Source organism: Pelobates fuscus, chromosome 4 (assembly GCF_036172605.1).
Source record: "Pelobates fuscus isolate aPelFus1 chromosome 4, aPelFus1.pri, whole genome shotgun sequence".
Classification (NCBI taxonomy): domain Eukaryota; kingdom Metazoa; phylum Chordata; class Amphibia; order Anura; family Pelobatidae; genus Pelobates; species Pelobates fuscus.
The window spans coordinates 19289117-19315667 of NC_086320.1; positions in this window are offsets into that span (position 1 = coordinate 19289117).

A 26551-nucleotide genomic window follows, 5' to 3' on the forward strand; every position below is an offset into this window, starting at 1 on the left:
GGAACCTTGAGGCGGAGGTTCCTGGAGGACAACCATACCCTATCACCCGGGCCGCACCCCTATGGCGATCAGCAAACTTCTTCTGAGCAGCCGCTGAACGGGACAGCGCAACATGGACCTGATCCCACATCTTCCGCAAAGAGGCGAGGTGCTGGTCCAAAGCGGGCATTCCCTTGTCGGAGAACGCACCGGGAAGGACGGAAGGCCGAAACCCATAAGCAACCTCAAAAGGACTTAAGCCAGTAGACGAATGAGACACCGTATTCCTGGCAAATTCAGCCCACGGAAGGAGGCGAGACCAGTCATCCTGGTGCGCATTAGTGAAGCAGTGCAAATACAATTCCACAGACTGATTAGCACGTTCGGCTGCACCATTAGATTGCGGGTGATAGGAGGAAGTAAACGACAAGGAGACCCCCATCTCAGCACAAAAACCCCTCCAAAACCGAGAGACAAATTGAGGACCCCTGTCAGATACTATATCTTGAGGTACCCCATGCAAGCGGAACACTTCCTTGGCAAACACATGAGCAAGTTGAATCGCAGAAGGCAGTTTTCTAAGCGGAACAAAGTGCGCCATTTTAGAGAACCTATCCGTCACAGTTAATATCACTGTCTGACCATCGGAAGGAGGAAGGTCTACAATAAAATCCATGGATAAGTGGGTCAATGGTTTCTTGGGTACCGATAGAGGCATCAGGAGACCCTGGGGTCTCACATTAGGGGACTTACACTGCGTACAGACCCGACAAGCCTGCACAAAATCCACTACGTCTCGCTTGAGTGAAGGCCACCAGAACTGTTGAAGGAGGCCCTTATAAGTCTTGGTAACCCCCGGATGACCAGCAGTTTTGGCTGTGTGAAATAAAGTTAACAACTTCTTTCTGTCATTCACTTTAACGTATAGTCTGCCAACAGGCGTCTCAGGGGGTGCTTGAGTTTGGTATGTCTTAATATTATCAAGAACAAGAGACGAAACAACCAAACGGGTAGCAGCTATTATCTGAGACGCAGGTACAATAGGTTCAGGGGTCGGGTTAACAGATTCTAGAGGTTCATACTGTAGAGAGATAGCGTCAACTTTGGCATTACGACAACCAGGTCTATAGGTAATAACGTATTGGAAGCGTGAAAGAAATAGAGACCATCTAGCCTGCCGGGCGGACAACCTTCTAGCATCAGCTATATAGGAGAGGTTCTTATGATCTGTTATAACCATAACTTTGTGTCTAGAACCCTCTAATAAGTACCTCCATTCCTTAAAAGCTAACACAATAGCTAATAGTTCCCTGTTCCCAACATCGTAATTCTTTTCCGGATCAGATAACCTTTTTGAAAAGTAGCAACAGGGATGGAGGGGTTCGTCATACGATGACCTCTGTGACAGTACTGCTCCCACACCTGATTCAGAAGCGTCCACTTCCATAACAAAGGGAAGAGAAGGATCAGGGTGGCGTAGTACTGGAGCAGAGGCAAATGCCTTCTTGAGAGTGTCGAAGGCCTTAAGGGCTTCAGAAGTCCAAACCCTAGGGTGTAGACCTTTCTTAGTCAGCTTCGTTATAGGGGAGATAAGTGGTGAAAAGTTTCTTATAAATTTCCTGTAATAGTTGGCAAATCCTATAAAACGCTGGATAGCCTTAAGACCTTGGGGAAGCGGCCAGGATAGTATGGCTTCTAATTTAGCAGGATCCATACTGAAACCCTGTTCGGAAATTATATATCCTAGAAATTGCACCGAGGTCTGATCGAACAAACATTTTTCTAATTTACAATAAAGTCCGTTCTGTAATAACCTTTTAAGCACCATCCTAACATGATTATGATGTGTCTGTAAATCAGGGGAATATACAAGGATGTCGTCAAGGTACACCACGGCACAGACATGCAATAGATCCCTGAGGACATCGTTTATGAGGTCCTGAAACACAGCGGGAGCATTACACAGTCCAAAAGGCATGACTAGATACTCATAATGTCCGCTACGTGTATTGAATGCTGTTTTCCACTCATCATTCTCCTTTATACGAAAAAGGTTATAAGCCCCCCTGAGGTCTAATTTAGTGAAGTATTTAGAACCTTTGACCCGGTCAAACAACTCCGTGATGAGGGGAATAGGGTAGGCGTTTTTAATCGTTATATTGTTCAGGCCCCTGTTGTCTATACAAGGCCGTAGGTCACCCTCCTTTTTGGCAACGAAAAAGAAACCAGCCCCAGCAGGAGAGGAGGACCTTCTGATAAAACCTTTACTTAAGGCTTCCTGTATGTACTCCTCCATTACCTGGTTCTCTTTTTCAGAAAGAGGGTATACCTTACCCCTAGGCGGCATAGTACCAGGTAAGAGGTTTATGGCACAATCATATTCACGGTGCGGGGGTAGTTTATCTGCCTCCCTTTTTTCAAACACCTTAGCTAGGTCTGCATACACAGGAGGAACATAAACAGAAAGTGGTTTGGCTGTGGGTACATTAAGCAAGCCAACAGGACAAACACGAGTCATACATTCCCTTTGACAAGATTTCCCCCAGGAGAGAATCTCCAGACAACCCCAATCAATCATCGGATTGTGTTTAACCAACCAGGGGAAGCCCAAAACGATAGAGGCTGTAGGGGAGTTGATTATTTGAAAGGACAATCTTTCCTTGTGCAAGGCACCCACAGACATAACCAGTTCTTTGGTCTCATGGGTCACCAGAGGTTTCTCCAGTGGTCTACCGTCTATGGCCTCCACAGCCAAGGGAGTGACCTTTTGGATCAGAGTCAACGATGTGGTTTTAGCAAAACACTCATCCATAAGATTGTCAGCAGCCCCTGAATCTATCAAGGCTTTGGTAATCACGGTAGTATTTCCAACAAAAAGGGTAACCGTAATAAACGGTCTAGTAATGGGGACGTGAGGGGTAAACGACATAACACCCGAGGCCGACCCCTCTATAGGCCTTGGGTGCTGCAGTTTTCCCCGCATTTCAGGGCAGGTTCTTAGAAGATGTCCCCTTTTCCCACAGTAAAGGCATAACCCTTCCCTTCTTCGGTATTATTTTTCTACCTCAGTTAACCCAGTAACACCCAATTGCAAGGTTTCAGGGGGAGGCTGGCTAGAAGGGGGTAATGCCAGTAACGCAGTACTGGGTAAAGCAGGTAACATCTGTGTATACATACGCCTCTGACCACGTCTCTCTCTAATACGATTATCAATACGGTCGATATAATCTATAAGATCGTCCAGAAGGACAGGCAATTCCCTGGACGCTATTTCGTCCAGGATGTAAGCGGCCAAACCCTCCTGAAAGGCTGTAACGAGGGCATCATTATTCCAAACCACCTCAGCTGCTAGAGTGTGGAATTCGATAGTGTAATCCGCTACAGATCTGTTAACCTGTCGGACCCTAAGCAGAGCTTTGCCAGCAGAAGCAACCCTACCGGGTTGATCAAACGTGCGTTTGAAAGATGTCAGAAAATCTGCGAAGGACATAGGAGACGTATTCTCCCACATGGGGTTGGCCCACGCTAAAGCTCTCCCAGACAAGTGGTTTATCAAAAAGGCAATTTTAGTTCTGTCAGTGGGATAGGAACGTGGATTCATTACCAAATGGATGTCAATTTGATTGAGGAAACCACGACACAAAGCTGGGTCACCACTATAGCGCTGTGGCGGTGTCATATGGACTACATGAGCAGGAACGGGTACTGGAGTGGCAATGGGTTCGGGCACAGCAGCAGCCACCTCCTGGACGGCAGGCTGCAAGTGTGCAGTACGAGCCAGTATGGTCTGTAAGGCTTGAGCAAACTGATCCATACGGTGGTCCAAGCCATCCATTCTAGCCTCCTGATTAACTAAAAGCTGGGGTATGTCAGCAGGTTCCATTATGGCCCTGTTGTAATGCCACGATTCGGGGAACCCAACACGCTAACACACACACACAGACACACACACAGAAAGTGTGCAGTACCGGACCTTAGAGTGGCCGGGCTAAGCACACACAGAATAGTCAGGAGATAAGCCGAGTAAGGGGAACCAGAAAACAGAATAACGAGAAACAAGCCGAGGTCAAAGGGTAGGAGAAAGTCACAAAGTCAGTATAACAAGCCAGAGAGTACGTAACCAGAAAGCACACGTTCAGTATCAATACATAAAGCAAAGACCACAACAGGGCAGGGAGGAACAGGAAAGGTAAGTATTTAAACCATCAGGTTAATTCTGATTGGATAATTTCCAATCAGAATTAACAATCACACGTGGGAGATATCTAAACCTCCCACTGTGATTGAGGCACTGTGCCTTTAATGCCGGGTCAGGTGACTGACCCCGGCGTGACATATCTTGGGCAGTCTTCCAGCGTGCAGCGTCATGCATGCTGCCGCTGGGGGGCGTGGAGGAAGACGCGGGCGGCATCCGAGGCTGGAGGGATGCCGCTCGCCGAGCCCACGTGGAGAAGGGGACCGCGGACAGCTGGAGGGTGAGTGCCGCGAGCGGACTGCAGCCTCCCCTTGCAGCCGCCCGCGGGATCCTGACACTGTCTAACTGATGGACAATAGAGAACCAACCCTAACGTTGATTCATAGCAAAGCTTTTCATACAAATATACGGCAGGTGGAAGCAGAATTACAATAAAATATGGGGGAACAGACTTGAGTCACTGAGTAAATAGCAGAATATAAAGCCACTGAAGCTCCCCTGGACAAACAATGCAGTCCGATATGGAAGTCGTGCTGGACCCAGTGAATGGCACCTCAGCCCACTGCTGTTTAAGCAAAGTCACAAAGAGGAAAGAAGTCTAGTCTAGCTCCCCTCCGTCCCCCCCACTGGCCCATGGGGGGGGGGGGAGGGCACGGGACTGGCAGGATGATTCTTTGTGGAGCTGCAGGGAGGCAATCAGGAAGAATATAAAGCGGCGGCTGTCCACCCAACATCCAACTAGAGTAGGCCGCAGGCTCCATATTCTCGATCTCTGGACAGGGCTTCACAATGCCAGACTGGGACTCCACATTGCTGTAGATGCTTATGCTACACATGTAGGCTGTGAGGCACGAAAAGACTCAGTTCACTGCTTATTATTCAAGTAACAGGCGAACGTTTACAGGAGTCGATCGGACAAATGCGACCTGTGGCATAGTGATCTGGCCCCGCCACCTGACTCTTTTTAAATCCCATAACTAAATAAGCAGATGGAGCAGGAGCAGACTATGATAAGAGCAAAATGTAACACTTGGAACAGGATGTGTAAGTTAAAACCAGGACAGGTGAGTTTGTGGCTAGGACTGCATAAACAGAAATAAATGTGATTTAACTCTTAAATAGAAGGGAATTGAGTAGTGCTGATTGGGAGTAAGGTAAGTTAGTGGTGGAGTTCCCACAGCCATGTGGGAACGCACCATGAGAAGATGCAACTGCCAGGTCAAAGACCGCTCTTGCGGAGGAGCAGGACCTGCGGACCCCGTGACAATGTGACATCTTGTTGTAAAAAAATAATGCACCTCCTTGGTCAATACTGTGTTATTTGCTTGGTATGAGTTACATCCTAAAATGTGAGTAAGTGAAGTATAAAGCCAATTAAATTGTGCAAGATACTATTCAATTGTTTATTCTTGTTTTTAAAGTGCATTTGAAAGTCCTTCTAGCAGGATTTGTTAACTTTAAATTCCAATGCATATACCTGTATACATATTGATAACCTTTGTCTGATGATCCATAAACTGTTATTCAACTATAGTTACAAAATAAAATAAAAATCTCTGAAATAAAACCTAAAGTGTAGTTAGTAAAATGATTACTGCAACAAATTAAATGTTAACCGAATGTGAAAATTATTGACATAAAAATTAATCTAACAATGTAAAGCTAATAAAATGACAAGGAACGCATAAAATGTGCATATTATATTTGTCCCACCCGCATGTGAGTCCAGAACCAAAACACCTTCATGTGACTTACAGGATTATTTTACTTCAGTCTAAATTCAGTTCTAGTCTAAATTCAATTTAAATTTAGTTCAACTACTCCTTTTCTCATTTTCTTTCAATTGTTGCAAGCAAAATAATTTGGATCAGCCAAGTGGCTTAGTCTGAAAATAATATTTAGTTTGAGTAGTCCGATAGTCGTCTTTGAGGTGGTTCAGGTGGTCTGAATATTGTCCATACAAAATGTTCGTATAAGCAATTCAGACAAACTAAATTGGTGCAAAAATGGGTCAATCTGTAAACTGCAAATAATATACATGATATAAATATTATGTATGTATTTCGCAGTACACTGGTAGGAGTTTTTTTTGCGCCAATTGCTTCACAAACGAAGTGAGAAGAGTAATCAATACGAGGTCTGTTTGGAAAGCATCCAGCCACGTAATATGAAAAATAGAGCCATTAATTGAAGAAGATACAAGATACAGGAAAAATTGTGCATAGCACAATGACTCGGTCCCCTTCAAGGTAGGCAACTTGGGACCTCACACAGTTCTTCCAGCTTAAAGTAGTCATTGTTCACGCATGTGCATTCCAGTCCACGCTCCTTGGCTTCCAGGTTCCATAGATGTCGCTCAAACCAATTTTTTTATTACCAATATATATATATATATATATATATATATATATATATATATATATATATATATATATTTATATATATATAAAAAAAACTGTAAGAGTCCTTGCACACAAGCTATATATTTACAAATTTCTTTGCCGGGTGCCAGCCAGGGTTCAATTATCCAGAAAAACAATAAATATAGCTGTACTCACGGTTGGAGATAAAAATCTTTATTTCATTCATTAAAATTAGATCAACGTTTCAGTCCAGCTTGTGGACTTTCCTCAGGATCAAGACAAAGTATATATATATATATATACTCCTCCTCCTTTTTCCCATCCATTGGTTACTTCTCCCTTAATCTGTGAATAAAATCAACATTTAGTTGTTTCCCTCTAAAAATCAATCGTCTTTTTTCCCCATCAATTATCTCCAAAACATAAATCAACATAAATTGTCCAATACACAAGTCATTTGTTCTGTTAGATGTCCATACTATGCTTCAGAGGTTCAAAATTCAGAACACCCACCAATTGAACTAAATTCAGACATTTTGCAATTTGTCTGTTAATCGCTATAGCTACCTTCTGCCAAACAATTTACTCTTAAATGCTCTAATTAACTTTTTTTTTTTTTATTCTGAATTTGCTTCTGAACATTTAGCCTTTAGTAAAAAAAAACCCTTGTTGTAGGTGCCTCATGAAATAAGGACAAAATAAAAATGTTGTGAATAGATTGCTGTTTGGGGACACTCAAAATGTGAAAATAAGGCTAATGTACATAAAATGTATTATTAAAACTATTTCACAGTCAAATGCAAAAATATTTTAACAGATTAAATTAGCACTAATTACAAGCACTAATTACATGGTATCTTGTCTAATAGCCATTCAAAACATTCACAGTAACTAATTCATAAATACAAATATTACTTTTAGATTCTATAATCGTGCAAAAAAATAATCAAATGTGTTGTTTGTGAGTTGCACACAAGTCTGGAGATAAGGATTTGAAGTGCAGTAATGGGTCTGGATATTAATGTCAACAACAACAGACTGTGAAAAAAGGAAATGTGTATATATAACCAAAATCTTAGGAGAAGCAGTTCATAGCAGTTCATCCCCCGTGGATAAAACGTCAGCTCACGGCCTGTGGAAGCCACATAACTGTTGAGGGCTGATGAATTGGAAAGCTTCAATGGCTCAAAAAGTTTTAAAGGGAGAACTTCCAGAGGTTTCAGGCAAGAGATCTGCAATGTTTGCAATCTGCTTTTAGATATACCCCGAACGAAAAAATACATAATTAAATGCATGGATGTTTTCATTTATGGTATAGCTACTAAATAATTATTTGTTTCGTTTTGTATACACATTTCTGGGTGTTTTATTGCCGTGGAGCTCAGGTATTCACTCACAGGGTAGTTAACTAAAGTTATACAATTCAAAGGGGGCCCACATCTCTACGCCCTTCTTTTATATCCTAGTGTCCCTCTTTTCTGCTTCATATCATTGGTGTGTCTCTCAGAGTTGCAAACGGAAAATGGGTAGTACTAGCGCTAATCTTAGAAGTGCAAAACAAACCGAATGAGCAGCTGAAACACCAATTCTTATCTTAAAAGTAGATCTAGTGGTAAAAGTGCTGGTGCAGCGCTATATATTTATAACAGTCATGAATACGTATAAAGTAAATCAACAATACCTTCTAGGTATATACAGAGAGTCCTAAGTAGATATTCAATACCTTGAAAATAAACAAAATATACCAAACATAGTGTAAACTGTGACAATAAAAAAGTTAAAATAAGGGTGAAAAAATTCCCACTCACACTTTGGAGAGCTAATAGTGTATAGCTCAATTTAGTAGCCCATGGGGTCCGTGAAGGCGACCCTATCCCTTCTTTTATACTGGGTGTTCTTTCCTTTGACTCCTGAAATGTTGAAAAACATATATGGTGCAATACCTTATGGTTCCAATACGGTAAAAAATGAACAAGTTTGTACTTACAGACACAGAGCCATCCACATCGGCTCTGATCTAGGGTATATGTGGATAAGGCCCACACGCCTTCTTTAAAAGAGCAGGAACAATGCCAGCAGTGTTATAAAAATATAAATGTACTTTATTTACATAAAACTATATATAACAATATAAAAACACTGACTAGGCATATAAAAAGTCCAAATCAATAAAGACCGATCTTCTCCAGATTCCAGGACGCGTTTCGCTGTAGCAGCTTCTTCAACTGGATATATCAAAAATCGGAAAAGTCTCTATTTCTTCTGTGGGACCGGTTCCTGCTTTTATACCTCTTTAAAAGTCCAATCTTTAGTTCTAAGTCCATGATTTCACGGTCATTCACCATGGGAACGGTGACGCCCTGCGGTTCACGTCTCGTTTTAGTTTATTTCCTGGTTTCCGCTTCACTTCAGGTCACGTGTCTGTCGGCCGATACGTTGTGCGTTCCACCTTGCGGTTCACTCGGCCGATACCCGGAAGTGTGCAATATAGTAGAATAACAATGGGAGGTAGATGTAGAATAATTTTTAGACGCATAAATGCAATAATCAAGTGAATAGAAGCCTTCTTATTCTAATATCTATTAGAGGAATAATTAAGTATTTACTAGATATGTTGTACAGAGAGATCTAAATATACCATATAAATAAGCTAGCAAGTTAAATATATATACATAGAAACTTATATGACATAGGTAAAAAAATATGTCTTACACACATATATATTCTAATATAAATGAGCAATTTTGATAAATAACCATTACCTAAAACAGCAAATTGAAGCATTTTTTTTATCTGTATAGATAAAATATAACCATTAATATATAAAAATATTTACATTTGAATACCCTGCTCAAATGAGCTTACAGTCTAGAGGATAAGGGGTATAAAAACACAATAGGGCCACAAGGGGAACAGCAACCATAACTGATTCAACGATATCAAAAAGAATGCAAAAATCTGCAAAACATAACCCTAATTTGATAATGTGCTACTAATTGTGACCAGAACCATGTTACCAGAACCAAGTGGTGGGATGGGAAGAAATCTGAGCACTATTTTTCACAATCTAAGTGAAACCTTTTTGGGAACCTCAAAAATATATATTTTAATGGACTATTTTCTCTTTCAATTATGAGGAAAACAACCGTGTGTCCTTAAAGGAATACAATAGCATCATGAATGAACTTTACAAACAAGGTTCTATACAGCCCCTCTCCCCTCCATGGGCCAAAACATTAATAAAATAAAACTTACTTACCTTTTCCAGGACTGCATTTCAGTGTTAAAAGGACAGAGCCGCTGTGTCATTGAGATGAAGTTGCCACTTTCAGTCTCCCTTTAAAGTTTGTCCTAGACCTAGAGCATCATACATATTCTGACATGGGTGAAGACTTCTAGATTTAGTTTTCACAGACACAATAATTTTTTATGTCATCTAATAAAATAGATTAAGAAAAGAGTCAGAATATAATCAAAACAATTTATGTTCTATTTTATTCAGCTGAATATTAAATTGTATTTGGAAGGTTTGGTGCATTCACATTTAGTAGTGATAAGACCATTTGCTTTAGGAAAATAAAAGACAAGATCGTTTAAGAGACATCATGGTGTGCCGCGTAAAAGTAAAAATTAAGACACAGAGTGAAATCAGATTTCGTTTCAGATTAAAAATATCCAGGCCATGCAAGCAAGAGGAAAAAAAGCTTTCTAGCTGAGATGCAGGAAATACAGACGACAGTGAGTACTTAATAGATGTCAAGTAGAAAACCGTAAGTACCATATGTAAACGCATGGAACACGGCCAAAAAGATGTGAAAGGAAGCTTCTGTTTACCAGATCATGGTACCTGGGACAACGTGTTTTGTTAATACTAGAATTTTTTTAGACTAAATTATGTTGACATTACTTTGAATGAGTGGGGACATTGTCACATACATTGTACACATGTGACTTAGGCCAAACCATTGATATGAAGATGTCTGAGCTTTGGTTTGAGCTTGAGATGTTAACCAATGTGAGCGAATAGAGTCTTTACCACTAAGTTTGTCTATTGCAACAAAGTGACATCTATCTGCACTGTATTAGGTAACTCATACTCATTATTAGCAGTGCTATTCTAGAGGGGAGATAGAAGGCAGATCCAAATTAATCTGGGATGTGAACTAGCCAACCATTTGCTAGAACTGTACAGCTGACATCTCAGTGATGGTATACTCATAGATATGATGAAGCTGTACTGACAGACTACTGCAATGAAGGGTAAAAGGTATATGGCACTGAAATACATAAAACCAATAACCCACACAAGCACACAGGAATACAGACTCAAATTTAAATAGGTTATGTAAAAATTTTAATTTTTTGAGCAAACCAACAAATTCCACAATGCTGTAAAAATAACAGGATCACACACATCGGTGTTTGATAGATTTAACATGAAATTTAGCAGTTGTGTGGCTTTCCAGTCAACAAGATGGACTTTTGGTCTCGAAGCACTGAAGCATGACACCATAGAGCATACCTTTTTTGCATAGGCACTTTGTTTACAGGTCTCTTCCACACGTTCACTATAATCTTCTCCACAGCCAACATAGGGAGGTCTGCCTTCAGCTTAGATCCAAAGCTTTATACAATCCTAAGTGATGGAACCAGAGTCCATGTAGGACAAGATGATGATGTCCTCCCTTTCTTCCTCCTTATCTGAAAGAAGTGCTGTGATGCCACACTCCTCCAAATCTTCTATAACCATAAATACAAAATAAGGGAACCTACAGATAAAATAGATAATATACACATTAAATTATATTGTAAACGTGAGTAGGTGGTTTTGATTTTAAATTGCACTCATAAAATTTCAGAAACAAGTGAGCGTATCTCCCCTCCTGGGGTATCCAACCAGGAGGTCTTTTCAGTATTGTTAGATGCACAGACAAGGAAAAGTATTGCTTAAAATGCAATACCTTTAAATAAAATTGCACTTACAAAAATTATTTTCTCAAGGAGCGTATTACCATAAATGCATGGTAAAACAAGAACACAGGAAACAATCCCACAAGTCCCACAATAAATACAAGTATAGGCAGGGCCGCCATCAGGGGGTGACAACCATAACGGTTGTCCCGATGGGCCCTATATCTTCAGGGGCCCGGTCAGCGCTGTGGCCGTTGTATAGCGCGACCGGGCCCCTTTAAAAAAAAAAAAAAAAAAGCAGCCGCAAGTGCTACTGGGAGGAAGTGGTCACTTCCTCCCAGCACACTCCGCGCGGGAGGAGCGCACGCGCGCCAGTGAAGAGGCAGCCAGGCCGGCGCCGACTCCCATCATCCCCAGCCACCCTCCTGCAAAGAAAAGGTAAGAGACAGGAGGGTGGCTGGAAAATTAGCTCTGTGTGTGTCTGTCTGCCTGTATGCATGTATGTCTGTTATATGCTTCCTTGATTAATGCAATTCTCTTTCGTTGGTAACCCCACGGCGGTGCCCTTATGGGAAGGATTTTCCTTTCTTCTTCTTTTTTTACTTTCCTCTCCTATTGAGATAAAGGTTAGGAAATCTGCAATATGTGAGATATACTCACATCATTTAAATATAAGGAACAGCTTCACTGAAGACACTTAACTAATGGATATCATTAGGATCACTAAGATACATTATATGTAGGAATTTAAAAATAGATAGAAAGAAAGGGGTGAGTGTAGTTGGACTAACCAACTTCCACACACTCCGAATGGGTTACTGGAGGTATATATAAGGGGCTTAACCCCAAATAATATCAAAGGAAGAAAAATTTGAAAAACAAAATGTGGAGAACACTCATATACAATGAGTGTGGACCAAATTTGCCTTCAGATATATATACCTCAAAATAGTGAAAGTCACATATAAAGGGAGGGGGGAGGGGGGGTAAAAAATTGGGGTAAACCTTTATTGAAAAGACAAATACGATTAAAGTTAAAACATGGCCACAGAAAATGGCCACAAAAGTACCAATACACACTAGGACCTAAAAGGTGGGCAAAACGAGTATCATAGAACAGATATTAATGGGGAGCCAAAAGGCTCCAAAGTATAAGTTTCTGAATAAAAAACTAGGTTGAAAGGATAGCAAGGAGGGGCAGGAGAGAAAAAACAAAGACTATCAATATAGACACTATAAACCCCTATAATCGAGGTATGTATATAGCACTATATACATGAGAATGCATGAACTTATCCTGGGGGGTAAAAGGGCTATAGTTCCTGCCGAGGGCAAGTGTGTGGAAAGTGGGATACACAGGAGCGAGAGAAATGCTCCAACAAAGAGAGACACAGGCTAACTACTACACAGCGCAGCTAGTATCCACACCTCTCCCAACTGACACAACCCACACAAAAACGTCTCAGAACTTGCCCTGGGCTAGCTGTCTAACTCACATCAGTGAGTGTCAGAACTAACTGCTACTTCGAGGCAGCCTCAAGATGTCCCTAGCTCCCCAGACAATATAGCATGCAAAAATGTATCGAAATCTCTCCCACCCCTTAGTGGATAAACCACATAACAAGAAATTCCCAATATACAAATTGTTAGCCCATCCAGATAGGAAACATAGAAGTGTAAATAAAGTATAAAAAGTATACACTCAAGCTTAGAAATTAGCGTCGGCTAGAATCATTCCCAGTTAAAGAGTGCAAAGTCTAGGTATGAGCATCGGCTCAATTCAAACGCTCAACGCGCGTTTCGGCGTATCTGCACGCCTTTGTCAAGAGCCATTAATATCTGTTCTATGATACTCGTTTTGCCCACCTTTTAGGTCCTAGTGTGTATTGGTACTTTTGTGGCCATTTTCTGTGGCCATGTTTTAACTTTAATCGTATTTGTCTTTTCAATAAAGGTTTACCCCAACTTTCCCCCCCCCCTCCCTTTATATGTGACTTTCACTATTTTGAGGTATATATATCTGAAGGCAAATTTGGTCCACACTCATTGTATATGAGTGTTCTCCACATTTTGTTTTTCAAATTTTTCTTCCTATGTAGGAATTTATTTTATGGATGTTATGACCCATCTTTTCACAATATATGTACTACACGATTACACATAAGTATAAAATAAATAAATTCACAGGATATTGGTTTATACTCAAAATGAATTTATCAACATGGTTTACATCAAGGTGTTGCTATTGATAATTGTCTTAAATATTGTATATGTACTTGCCGGTGGTCTATAAGTATGACACTATTAATTATCACCATAAGTTTGGAACTTATATATAATACGATCATTTAAGCTGTAAGATGTTCCATCCAATGTACTGATTGAATCTAATATCAAAATGCCACTCAAAAGATTTCTCAATAATGATAACACATATGGAATTTAGTCAATTTTTTTGGATAAAGAGTTTAACGGTGATCCCTTTATATTTAATTACAACAGCAGAGTATTAAGTAAGCACTGATTGGTTTTAGGAGTTTTTTCTGCTCTACGAATCAAATTATTTGGATCATAGTTGTTCTCCATTACTAGGAAAATATTTGTCATAACATGCTTGATTTTCCATTAACATTTGGACCGTTATACCCTGGGCGACCTCTAGGTGGCAATATGTCTAATCCCTTTTCACCTTTGAGTTGGAACGCATAGGGCAATGGAACGCGGAAGTACAAACGGAATACTACTTCCGGTTTCCGGTTTCGCCGTTTGGCGCCAAAATTGAACATCGGAACACCTTCTGTACACCTGAACAGGTTTGATGAACGCTCTGCAACTGAACAGGATCTACAATCAATGGTAACTCCCACCGGATCCACCAATGAACTATAGGCTTAGCCTATTTATAGAGACTCATGGGGGGGGATAACATTGTATGCATTTTTGTATGTACTGATTGATTTTACTTGAATTCTGGTCCCTGAGGAAGTTCCTTTGCATAGGAACGAAACGCGTAGGACCTTCCCTTTGCTTTTATTTTCTATTGAATGCGGCTATTATCTGTAGCCTTTTTTTCTACAATAAATCTGCATATTTATTTTATCTACCTCTACTGAAGTCTCATTCCATTTTTTTGGTCCGCTTGGAGTTCCAGTGGAAAGTGGAGACGCTCAGCCGCCCAAATATATCGGGGCAGGCACCTGTTCAGGCGCATTATTGTCAGTATCGGGACAGGGATCCAACACGCAGAGTACAAACAGTAGCCAGATACGTATACCGGACCTTAGAATGGCCGGACTAACGTAAGTAGTACAGTATAGAATGGTCAAAGACAAGCCGAGGTCGAGGGTAACAGAAGACAGGTAAGCGAGAGACAAGCCGAATCAAGGGTAACAGAGATAAGCAGAGTAAGGTAAACAAGCCGGGTCAAAACCAAAAGGGATAATAGAATACACAAGCACTGAGTGACTAGAACAAGCTAGAACCACGACAGGGCAATGAGCTAATGAAAGAAGCTCTGTTAAATACCCTGTTCAGAGCAGTAACCACGCCTCCAAGGCATCCTGATTGGTCCTGCAGCCATTGACTGACAGGTTGTTCCGGGGGAGTGTCCTGATGACTACTTCCTGCCTAGATGCTGTAAAAGGCAGTCACTCCCTCGCGGTCGGCCAAGCATGACCGGATAGACCGCGGGGAAGGGAGCCATTAGACCGTCTGGATGGAGGAACAGCTAAGTCTCTACCTCTTTCGGAAGTAGAGACCACAGGTACCCTGACAGTACCCCCCCTCTCAGATACGCCCACCGGGCGGAATGAACCGGGACGAGATGGGAAGCGAGAGTGATACGCCCTGCGGAGACGGGGAGCATGAACATCCTCCTGAGGTACCCAACTCCTCTCCTCAGGACCATATCCCTTCCAATCAACCAGATATTGTACTCTCCCCCGGGAGATTCGAGAATCAATAATAGAGTTAACCTCATACTCCTCCTGACCCTCCACCTGAACGGGGCGAGGAGGGGCTATTGTGGAGGAAAATCTGTTACATATGAGTGGTTTCAGCAATGAAACGTGAAACGAGTTCGGGATGCGTAAGGTATTAGGAAGAGCTAAACGATACGCAAATGGATTGATACGGGTCAGCACCCTGTAGGGTCCAATATAACGAGGAGCGAACTTCATGGAGGGCACTTTTAAACGGATGTTCCTCGTGCTCAGCCATACCCTATCACCTGGAACAAAGACCGGAGCCGCCCTTCTACGTTTATCAGCGTGTTTCTTGACCAACATAGAGTTGTGCACAAGGATTTGTCGAGTTTGATCCCACAACTTCCTCAAATTGGCAACATGAACATCAACCGACGGCACCCCCTGGGAAGGGGAATCCGAAGGAAGAATAGACGGATGAAAACCATAATTCATGAAGAAGGGGCTTGAATGAGTAGAATCGCAAACGAGATTGTTGTGTGCAAACTCCGCCCAAGGAATCAAACCGACCCAATCATCCTGGTGTTCAGAAACAAAGCATCGTAAATATTGTTCGATTTTCTGGTTGGTACGTTCAGCAGCTCCGTTAGACTGAGGATGATAGGCAGAAGAAAAGTTTAATTTAATACCAAGTTGAGAGCAGAAGGACCTCCAAAAGCGGGAAACAAATTGGGAGCCTCTGTCCGATACAATTTGAGAGGGTATCCCATGTAGGCGAAAAATCTCCTTAGCGAATATCTCTGCCAATTCGGGAGAAGACGGGAGTTTAGGCAGGGGAATGAAGTGTGCCATCTTAGTAAACCTGTCAACCACGGTGAGGATAACAGTCTGTCTTTTAGAGATAGGTAGATCAACAATAAAGTCCATGGCCAAACAGGACCATGGTTTTTCTGGAACCTCCAAGGAGTGCAGGAATCCACATGGAAGCGTATGGGGTTGTTTGGTTTTAGTACAAACTTCACATGCAGCGATGAACTCCTCAATATCCCTCCGTAAAGCAGGCCACCAGAAGTCCTTAGAGATCAACGCGTAAGTTTTGCGAATACCAGGATGTCCCGCCATCTTGCTATTATGTAAACACTGTAAAAGTTCCAGTTGAAGAGCAGGAGGAACGAAATGACGGCCCGCAGGAGTCTGTTTAGGTGCTAGATGTTGCAACTTAATGATCTCGGCCAGTAATGGAGAATGAATCCTGAGATTCGTATTAGCAATGATATTGCATTTCGGAACTATAGAAGAAAGAACTGGTTCAGGTACAGTAGAAGGTTCATATTGGCGAGATAATGCATCGGCTTTAGAGTTTTTAGAACCAGGTCTGTAAGTCAGTACATAATTGAAGTGAGTCAGGAATAAGGACCAACGAGCTTGTCTAGAGGATAAGCGCTTAGCCTCCCCAATATAGGACAAGTTTTTGTGGTCCGTCAAAATCGTAATAGGGTGTAGGGTCCCCTCCAACAAATGTCTCCACTCCTTTAAGGCTTTAATGACTGCTAACAGTTCCCTTTCCCCGATGTCATATCTGCTCTCAGGCCCAGAAAATTTCTTAGAGAAAAAACCACAAGGGTGTAACGGTTTATCCACCCCTAACCTTTGAGACCGAACAGCCCCAACTGCTGTCTCAGAGGCATCGACCTCGAGCAAGAAAGGCAGAGTCGTATCAGGATGGACTAGAATGGGAGCCGAGGCAAAAAGTTCCTTGAGAGTCTTGAAAGCACCAAGAGCTTCTTTAGACCAGAACTTAGTATCAGCCCCTTGTTTGGTCATATTGGTAATAGGCGCAATGATAGAGGAGTTTCCTTTAATGAAGCGCCTATAGTAGTTGGAAAAAACAATAAACCTTTGGATAGCCTTGAGTCCTTTGGGCAAGGGCCAGTCTAAAATAGATTGGAGTTTTACAGGATCCATTTTAAAACCCTCCCCAGAAATCACGTATCCAAGAAAGTCTACCTGAGACTGATCAAAACTGCACTTTTCCAATTTGCAATATAGACCATGTTGCAGCAGCTTGTGTAATACCTTTCTGACCTGTCTATGGTGAGTCTCAATCTCCTTAGAGTGTATTAGTATGTCGTCCAGGTAAACAATAACACAATCATGCTGAAACTCCCTAAGTACCTCATTAATCAAATCTTGAAATACTGCAGGAGCATTGCATAGTCCAAATGGCATAACAGTGTATTCGTAATGGCCATACCGGGTATTGAATGCCGTCATCCACTCGTGACCTTGCTGGATTCTCACCAAATTGTAAGCCCCTCTGAGATCTAACTTGGTGAAGATTTTGGAGCCCTTAAGACGATCAAATAACTCGGTAATCAGTGGGATAGGATAGGCATTTCTGACAGTTATTTTATTCAAGCCTCGGTAATCGATACAAGGTCTCAGCGTGCCATCCTTCTTCTTAATGAAAAAGAACCCAGCCCCGGCCGGAGAAGAAGACCTCCTGATGAATCCCTTTTCTAAATTCTCCCGAATATACTCCTCTAGAACCGAGTTTTCCTGAACAGACAAAGGATATACATGGCCCCTCGGAGGCATAGTGCCGAGTAGCAGCTTAATCTTACAGTCAAATGACCTGTGTGGAGGCAAAGAATCAGCATTCTTCTTGTCAAACACTGCCCTTAAGTCTAGGTAAAGGTCTGGTATTTGTCTTTCTGTGGACTGAGTAGGATTCTCCGGTATGTTAATATTAGCTAATGGAGAAACCTTGCACAAACACCGATCCTGGCAGCCCTGGCCCCACGAGAATATCTCTCCTAACTCCCAATCGATAATAGGGTTATGTTTTTTCAACCATGGGTACCCCAGAACTATGGGAACGGAAGGAGACGAAATGAGCAGAAGAGATAAATTCTCCACGTGTAGGATACCAACATTTAAATCAATGGGTATGGTCTCACGAAAGATAACAGGGTCTAGTAGTGGTCTACCATCTATGGCCTCAAAGGCCAAAGGTGTCTCCCTTAGCTGGGATGGAAAATTGTTCTTACTTGTGCTTGGTCGATAAAATTCTCAGCAGCACCGGAATCTATCAATGCCATAGCCCTTACTACTTCCTTCCCCCAAGTTAAGGAAACTGGTAGCAGAAGCCTGTGATCCTTATAATTAGGAGTAGAGGACAAAATAGAAACACCCAAGGCCTGTCCTCTAGAGGGACTTAGGTGCGAGCGTTTCCCGGGCGGTTAGAACAGTTCGAGAGTAAATGACCCTTGGCTCCACAATACATACACAAACCCTCTCTTCTCCTGTGCTGTCTTTCCTCCTCAGAGAGGCGGGTATACCCTATCTGCATAGGTTCAGTAAGCAAAGATATCGTGGAGTCAGGACTTGGAAAAGCAGGAGCTAACCTAAAAGAAGGTCTCTGGTTCCTCTCTCGAGTGTTCTGTCTCTCTCTTAGACGTTCATCTATACGAGAGATGAACAAAATTAAATCCTCTAAATTCTCAGGGAGTTCTCTGGTAGCAACCTCATCAAGGATTACATCAGATAGGCCATTCAAAAATACATCCATATACGCCTGCTCATTCCACTTGATTTCTGCCGCCAGAGACCTGAACTCTAGTGCATAATCCACCAGTGTTCGGTTCTCCTGTCTCAGGCGCAACAGTAATCTGGCTGCATTAACCTTTCTACCTGGAGGGTCAAATGTTCTTCTAAAAGCAGCTACAAATGCGTTATAGTTATAAACTAATGGGTTATCGTTCTCCCATAGTGGGTTGGCCCATCTCAGAGCTTTCTCAATGAGTAGGGTGATAATAAATCCTACTTTTGCCCTATCTGTAGGATAAGAGCGAGGTTGCAATTCAAAGTGGATACTAATTTGGTTTAAAAAACCCTGACACTTCTCAGGAGCCCCACCATAGCGTACTGGGGGGGTAATGCGAGAAGAAGCACCCACTGTGGTTACCTCTAGACCTGAACAGACAGGAGAAACAGGGGTATTACGTATCTCCTCTGGTGGGTTATTGGCACAAGCTAATAGAGCCTGTAGCGCAAGCGCCATCTGATCCATTCTGTGATCCATGGCTTCAAACCTAGGATCAGGAGCAGCCAGCTGACTGTTTGTACTTGCAGGATCCATTGGCCCTGTCGTAATGTCAGGATCGGGACAGGGATCCAACACGCAGAGTACAAACAGTAGCCAGATACGTATACCGGACCTTAGAATGGCCGGACTAACGTAAGTAGTACAGTATAGAATGGTCAAAGACAAGCCGAGGTCGAGGGTAACAGAAGACAGGTAAGCGAGAGACAAGCCGAATCAAGGGTAACAGAGATAAGCAGAGTAAGGTAAACAAGCCGGGTCAAAACCAAAAGGGATAATAGAATACACAAGCACTGAGTGACTAGAACAAGCTAGAACCACGACAGGGCAATGAGCTAATGAAAGAAGCTCTGTTAAATACCCTGTTCAGAGCAGTAACCACGCCTCCAAGGCGTCCTGATTGGTCCTGCAGCCATTGACTGACAGGTTGTTCCGGGGGAGTGTCCTGATGACTACTTCCTGCCTAGATGCTGTAAAAGGCAGTCCCTCCCTCGCGGCCGGCCTAGCATGACCGGATAGACCGCGGGGAAGGGAGCCATCAGACCGTCTGGATGGAGGAACAGCTAAGTCTCTACCTCTTTCGGAGGTAGAGACCACAGGTACCCTGACAATTATTCACTTTGATCTCGTGAGTGCATTATTACATTGGCGCATTACTTTGTGTTTTATTGTATCACACTATGTATCTTTTTCTGTTCCTGTTCTAGATTATACACAGCCGTATCTCATTTTTCCCCTGTCTATGTATATGCATGTATGTCTGTCTGTATGTATGTCTTTGTATGTATGCATGTATGTCTGTCTGTATATATGTATGTCTATGTATGTCTGTCTGTCTGTATGTATGTCTGTATGCATGCATGTCTGTCTGTATATATGTATCTCTATGTATGTCTGTCTGTATGCATGCATGTTTGTGTGTATGTATGTAGGTATGTCTGTCTGACTGTAGGTATGTCTGTCTGACTGTATGCATGCATGTATGTCTATGTATGCATGTATGTCTGTATGTATGTGTGTGTATGTATGTCTATGTATGTATGTATGTCTGTATGTATGTATGTATGTCTATGTATGTATTTATGTCTGTATGTATGTATGTCTGTATGTATGTGTATGGATGTATGTATGTATGTCTGTATGCAAGTATGTCTGTCTGAAGGTATGTCTATGGATGTATATATGTATGTCTGTAAGTCAGTATGAATGTATGTCTGCATATTATTATGAACGTATGTCTGTGTGTATGTGTATATGGATGTCTGTATGCATGTATGTCTGTATATATGCATGTATGTCAGTCTGAATGTATGTCAGTCTGAATGTATGTATGTATGTCTGTATGCCATTATGAATGTATGTCTGTGTATGTCTGTATGCCATTATGAATGTATGTGTGTATGGATGTCAGTGTCTGTATGTCTGTCAGTATGAATGTCTGCATGTATGAATGTATGTGTGTGAGTATGTATGTATGTCGGTGTATGTATGTATGTGTCTTTATGTCCTCGTGCATGTGTGTCTGTATGTATGTTAGTATGTGTCTGTCTGTCACTATGTATGCCTGTGTGTATGTCCCAGTATGTGTGTGTCAGTATGTATGCGTGTATGTCTGTTTCAGTATGTGTGTCTGTTAGTATGTATCTGTGTCCGTTTGTGTCTGTGTGTGTATTCCTGTGGGCAGTATTTGGAGGCACTATGCTGGCAGCCGGCAGGGGGAGGGAGAGAGGACCTGGGAGCTCAGCCTGCAGCTCCTCCGGGTCCTCCTCTTGCGAGCTTGGAGCGTTGCCGGGGTTACCACGGCAACGCTCCAAATCTCGCGAGAGTGAACTCTAGCCCTGGAGCTACGGGCTAGAGTTCACTCTCCCCACTGGAACCACCAATGAATCCCACTGGGACCACCAGGGATCAAGAAATGTCCCCCCTCCTCCCAGTAAAGGTAAGAAGGGAGGGGGGGGACATAATTAATATTTCTTTTAATTAAATAAATGTAAAAAAAAGCATATTATAAAAAAGACCCCCATGCCTTATAACACACTCTCACACCCTACACACACATTGCCCCTCCCACACATATACTGCCCCCCCATTCACACACACTGCCCCCATTCACACACTGCCCCCCATTAACACACTGCCCTCCCATTCACACACTGCCCTCCCATTCACACACTGCCCTCCCATTCACACACTGCCCTCCCATTCACACACTGCCCCCCATGCACACACTGCCCCCCATACACACACTGCCCCCATACACATACACTGCCCCCTATACACACACACTGCCGACCATACACACACACTGCCGACCATACACACACACTGCCCCATACACACACACTGCCCCCATACACACACACTGCCCCCATACACACACACTGCCCCCCATACACACACTGCCCCCCATACACACACACTGCCCCAGACACACATACACTGCCCCCCATACACACATTGCCCCCCATACACACATACACTGCAACTGTCACACACACATACTGACACACACATACATTGCCCCCCTAGCACACACACTGCCACCCTCACTCACACACTGCAACCTTCACACACTGTCCCCCTCACACACACACACACTGCACCACTCGCACACACCGCTGCTCCTATGCCCTATGACAGCCCCATTTCCCAGCAGACCTCAGGTAAGTTGTCAAACTGTTCTTAAACGGTTTGACTACTTACTCTGGGAGGGGGTCCCAGCACTATTGGCACTATAACCACTACACTGAGCTGTAGTGGTTATCGTGTCTGGATTATTTAGTTAAATAATCTACAAGTGCCCCTCTCGAGATCAGGCTCTGGATCCGCCACTGACCCAGTGGGCATATTTGGAGGCGGGCCCCAGGGGGCCCAGACCCTGAGCTGAGTTAGGGGCCCCAAAATTTCTGGTGGCGGCCCTGAGTATAGGTATCCCAACTCATTTCATCTGCTTTGTGCCAACTTCTTCAGTGGATGTAGGTGAATATATACCTTCAAATTGTACACCATTTTAAAGCGCTAATAACTTGTAATCAACCAATTGTCCTGGCCATCCACATCATTTCTCTGTTTCAAGCCTTGCGTTTATTGTTGCCATATTTACACTTGCGTATTGCGTATATATACGCTCCATCTGCTTAAAGAAGGCCAAAAAGTTGGCTCTTCATGACTGAGGGAATATTTATAGTCCCAAACAGCCTGTACAATAAAAACAATAATGGCTTAAAGCAAAGAAAAACATATTAGCAGTTACTGCACAGTACAACTTCCTTATCAAAAATGGACATCAATGTGACCTAAGATGAAATATGAACTTAAAGAGGGGATATAACAATAATCATAAAAACAATTATGACAAACAAAAATACATAAAATATGTATAACGAGAAAAAAAGAAAAAAGGAAAAAGGATTCACATTTCAAAATCCACATTTATTTACTGCCTTTGAGCCTGATGCCTCTCACCAGCTGACAGGATGAGGAGAACAGCCTGGGTAGTAGGTACGTCAATGCAAACACCCTCTCTTTAAATCCACCATAGGCCACTACCACAACTTTACCAAGATTGTGTGGTAGCCATTGATTTGCATCTTCATTTAGTACAGACCAACAGACCACTGTTATTATTTCCTAGCGGTTAGATGCTGATTAATGAGATTAGGACTTCAAGGGCGTGCTTACTGTGGTTTGCACCCACCGGAGGTCTAAATCCCACACTCTACAGTTAAGAGCTTTGCCCCTGTATCAGCCATGTGGCAGTAAAGGGACAGACTGGTGTTACAATTACACTTTTTTTTCTCTTCTTTACATTGTCTGCTATTTGCATACTGTGCTTATAAAATACATAATGGCTAAGTAATTTAACTAGAAATAATAATCTATTGGTCCATATACCCTCATCAAAAACAGTGGTACAGCATTAAATGACCCGACTGTAATGCCAAAGAGTAACTCCAATAGATACTGTAGGGTTACCAATATTTGTAGCAATCAACTGGACGTAATTCTCCAAGTTCTTGGTGTACTGATTGCAATGTTGATGGGCTACATTTGACATCTTTGACAAGACAGGGTTTATGTACCTCCACACACCCTCTCTTTTCCCTCCTGCATGTGATAACGGAAAATTGGTAGTAAAAATTGTGTCTTGCTGTGGGAAACATCTCATGGGATCTTGTATGGTTGTTTTTTTTTTTTTCTTGCATTGATTTAGATATCATTCTGTGTTATATGGTCTCAGAATAAGTATGTAACCTTTTCTTGCTTTTGTTCTATGACTTATTTATACAGTAGCAAATGCTGCCGCCAAGGAGTATTGGGAGCACGGGGCTTACTTTTGTATGTTTGCATTTGCATTTGTATTATACTGCTGTCCACTACATATGTGTGTTATTAAAGGTTAATAAATGTATTGGGGTTTATAAGAATATCCTTTCTGTCTTATTAGAGATTTCATTTTTTAGCTGAAAGCAGCAAAGTGAATTGTTAGTGTAGGACTCACCTAAGAAGTTTGCCTTGACGTGGCAGATGAGCTTACGTTTTTACATCTTTTGGAGTGGTATCAAAAAAATCTCCTGTTATTTAAATACGGGGTTTGGCATAGTGAGCATGTATTATTTATTTTTTTGCTTGTGTCCACACTAAATATTTGTTAAAATCAATGGGCCAAATTTATAACCATATGACATTTAAGTTATTTTTCTAAAGAAGTCAATGAGAGAACTGCTATTCAGTTACCAGAGTTAAGTTTATCTCTAGTATAGAACACAAAAAGCAAGTGTGGAACAGCACTACAATAATTGATCACAAGGGGGCTGCACACCTGAATAGGAAGGTAACCCTCAAAACCTTCAAGGATAAATCAAACAAACAGAACAAAGGATACAGGTAGCGCCAAAATAAATACAATATTGTGGTAAGTAATCAAAAAAAGGTACCAATTAAAAGATAAGTAGTAGTAAATTAAATGTACTTACAATTATGAGAGCAGACACACCGCTCTATGGTAACAGCGTGGGTGGAACAATCCCCACCTAGGATACTTTTGATGATGGACCTGATGTAACAATGCAATGATTTGTGGACCCAGGACATACTTGAAAACGAGAGAAATCTCAATGTATCTTTCCTGATAAAATATATTATAAATAAATAAATAATGAAACCACGTTGTACAGTGTTTAGCAGCTAATACATAATATTACCTCTTTACATATAATTCTACATATTTCTTACATATCAGCGCTGGTACCTTTCCCCCCTTTTTTAAATAAATAAATGTGCATGGGAAATAGGATGTGCCAGGTACAAATAAAATAAAAACGAAATAAAAGTATTAAAGACTGCCCTAAAGCAAATAGGTAGTCTAAAAATCTTACTTTTATTTAAACAAATTATAAAATCACAATGCGTTTTGCCTTATTAGGCTTCTTCAAGTGATATAACGTGAAGAAGCCTAATAGGGTGAAACGCGTTGTGACTTATTTGCAAATATGGAGAGCACTATGGGCCTTCTTTTTCTTTAATCGCATACAAACTACACTACAACTACCGTTTAAGGGATATCCTACAAGTGGGAGTTGAAATACCACTGTAAGCTGTTTTATTGAAAGCTGGTTATAGCTCTGAAAAACATGAGTTGACAATTTTTAGTTCTACGTTGTCTATAGTCCATAGACTTACAATACTTCACTATTGGTCTCCTATTTTCTCTTTTGCATATGCCATTGATGAGTGATACCACTCCGAAAAACATCTTATTTAACATTTGAAGAATTTTAAAACCTCAAAAGCACATTTTTATCTTTTAATTGGTACCTTTTTTTTTTATTACTTACAACAATATTGTATTTATTTTGGTGCTACCTGTATCCTTTGTTCTGTTAAGTTTATGTCTGTTAATAGAATCCAGCAATATTATGAAACCAGTCACTACAAAGTGTGATGATGTTTGCTTACATTACCAGCTGCTTTCTGGAAATATCATTAGAACTCAACTTACAGATTCATGTGGTTATGACCTGAAATTTATCCAAAATTGCTTTGATCAGGTGATCATACCAGATCCTGAACTCTGAGCAAAAAAGTGGCCCAAAAACAAACCAAAAAAACTGTGCGATGGACAAGCATGTTTGTTTGATTCAAAATTCATAAAAACCACACATGGTGCCAAAAAAGAGATGATTGTTGAGAAAAAGATGATTGATAGCTATGCACTGGTTCGTCTGATCCATTTTCTTGAAACTTTTTTTAGTTAACAAAATTTAGACAAGCTAAATAGTCAAATGGTCAAAATTTGGATATCCTGAATTTAAAAAAAAATATTTTTTTAATTGTTTTAATGAAATTGTTTGGTCAAACCAGTTCTATTTTTACCCATGCACAAGTTTAATTGACACATAGTAGGTCAACATATAGAGAAATGAATGCGAACAGTCTGAAGACAATTAATGAAGAAGGGCAAAAGGCCTTTCCATTTGACTTTCTGATAGTTTTACTCCATTGTCTCTTCAGTAAGTCAATTTATTTTAGGTAATGCATGGAAATATCCTCTTCACCTCTTCAGATTATGATTCCTCACACCCTATTCTCCTTAGATGTAACATAGCAGATTGGTCTCACATTCGAATTTTAGTACCCTATTTAAATTGTGCTATACATAGATGTTTAAACTTTAGTATTTTATGTTCATTTAAATTTTTTATGTTTTCGCTTTGAATGTTTTATTATATTCATTTTCCTGAATATTTTTTTTGTGTGTGTAACAATTTAACATTTTATAGTTTCAAAGTAACCCATTCTTTTAATACTACACTTATATCCTTTACTCTAATACCGTGAAGATTTCATTTTAGCGTTTTCAGGAGTCAAATAACTGTGTAATGGGAGCATAAAAATGTATTTCATTTTGAAGAAAGCTCAATGTTTCTATTTAAAAAATCTGAATAATTGGTTTTCTGTACGTTAAAAAAAAAAATCTTTCCTGCAACCAAAAAAATCCATTTAATGTTGAAAGATAAATCTGCATTATTCATCTTTAAATAGAAATGGACAATCAAGCATATGTTCCTTGCCC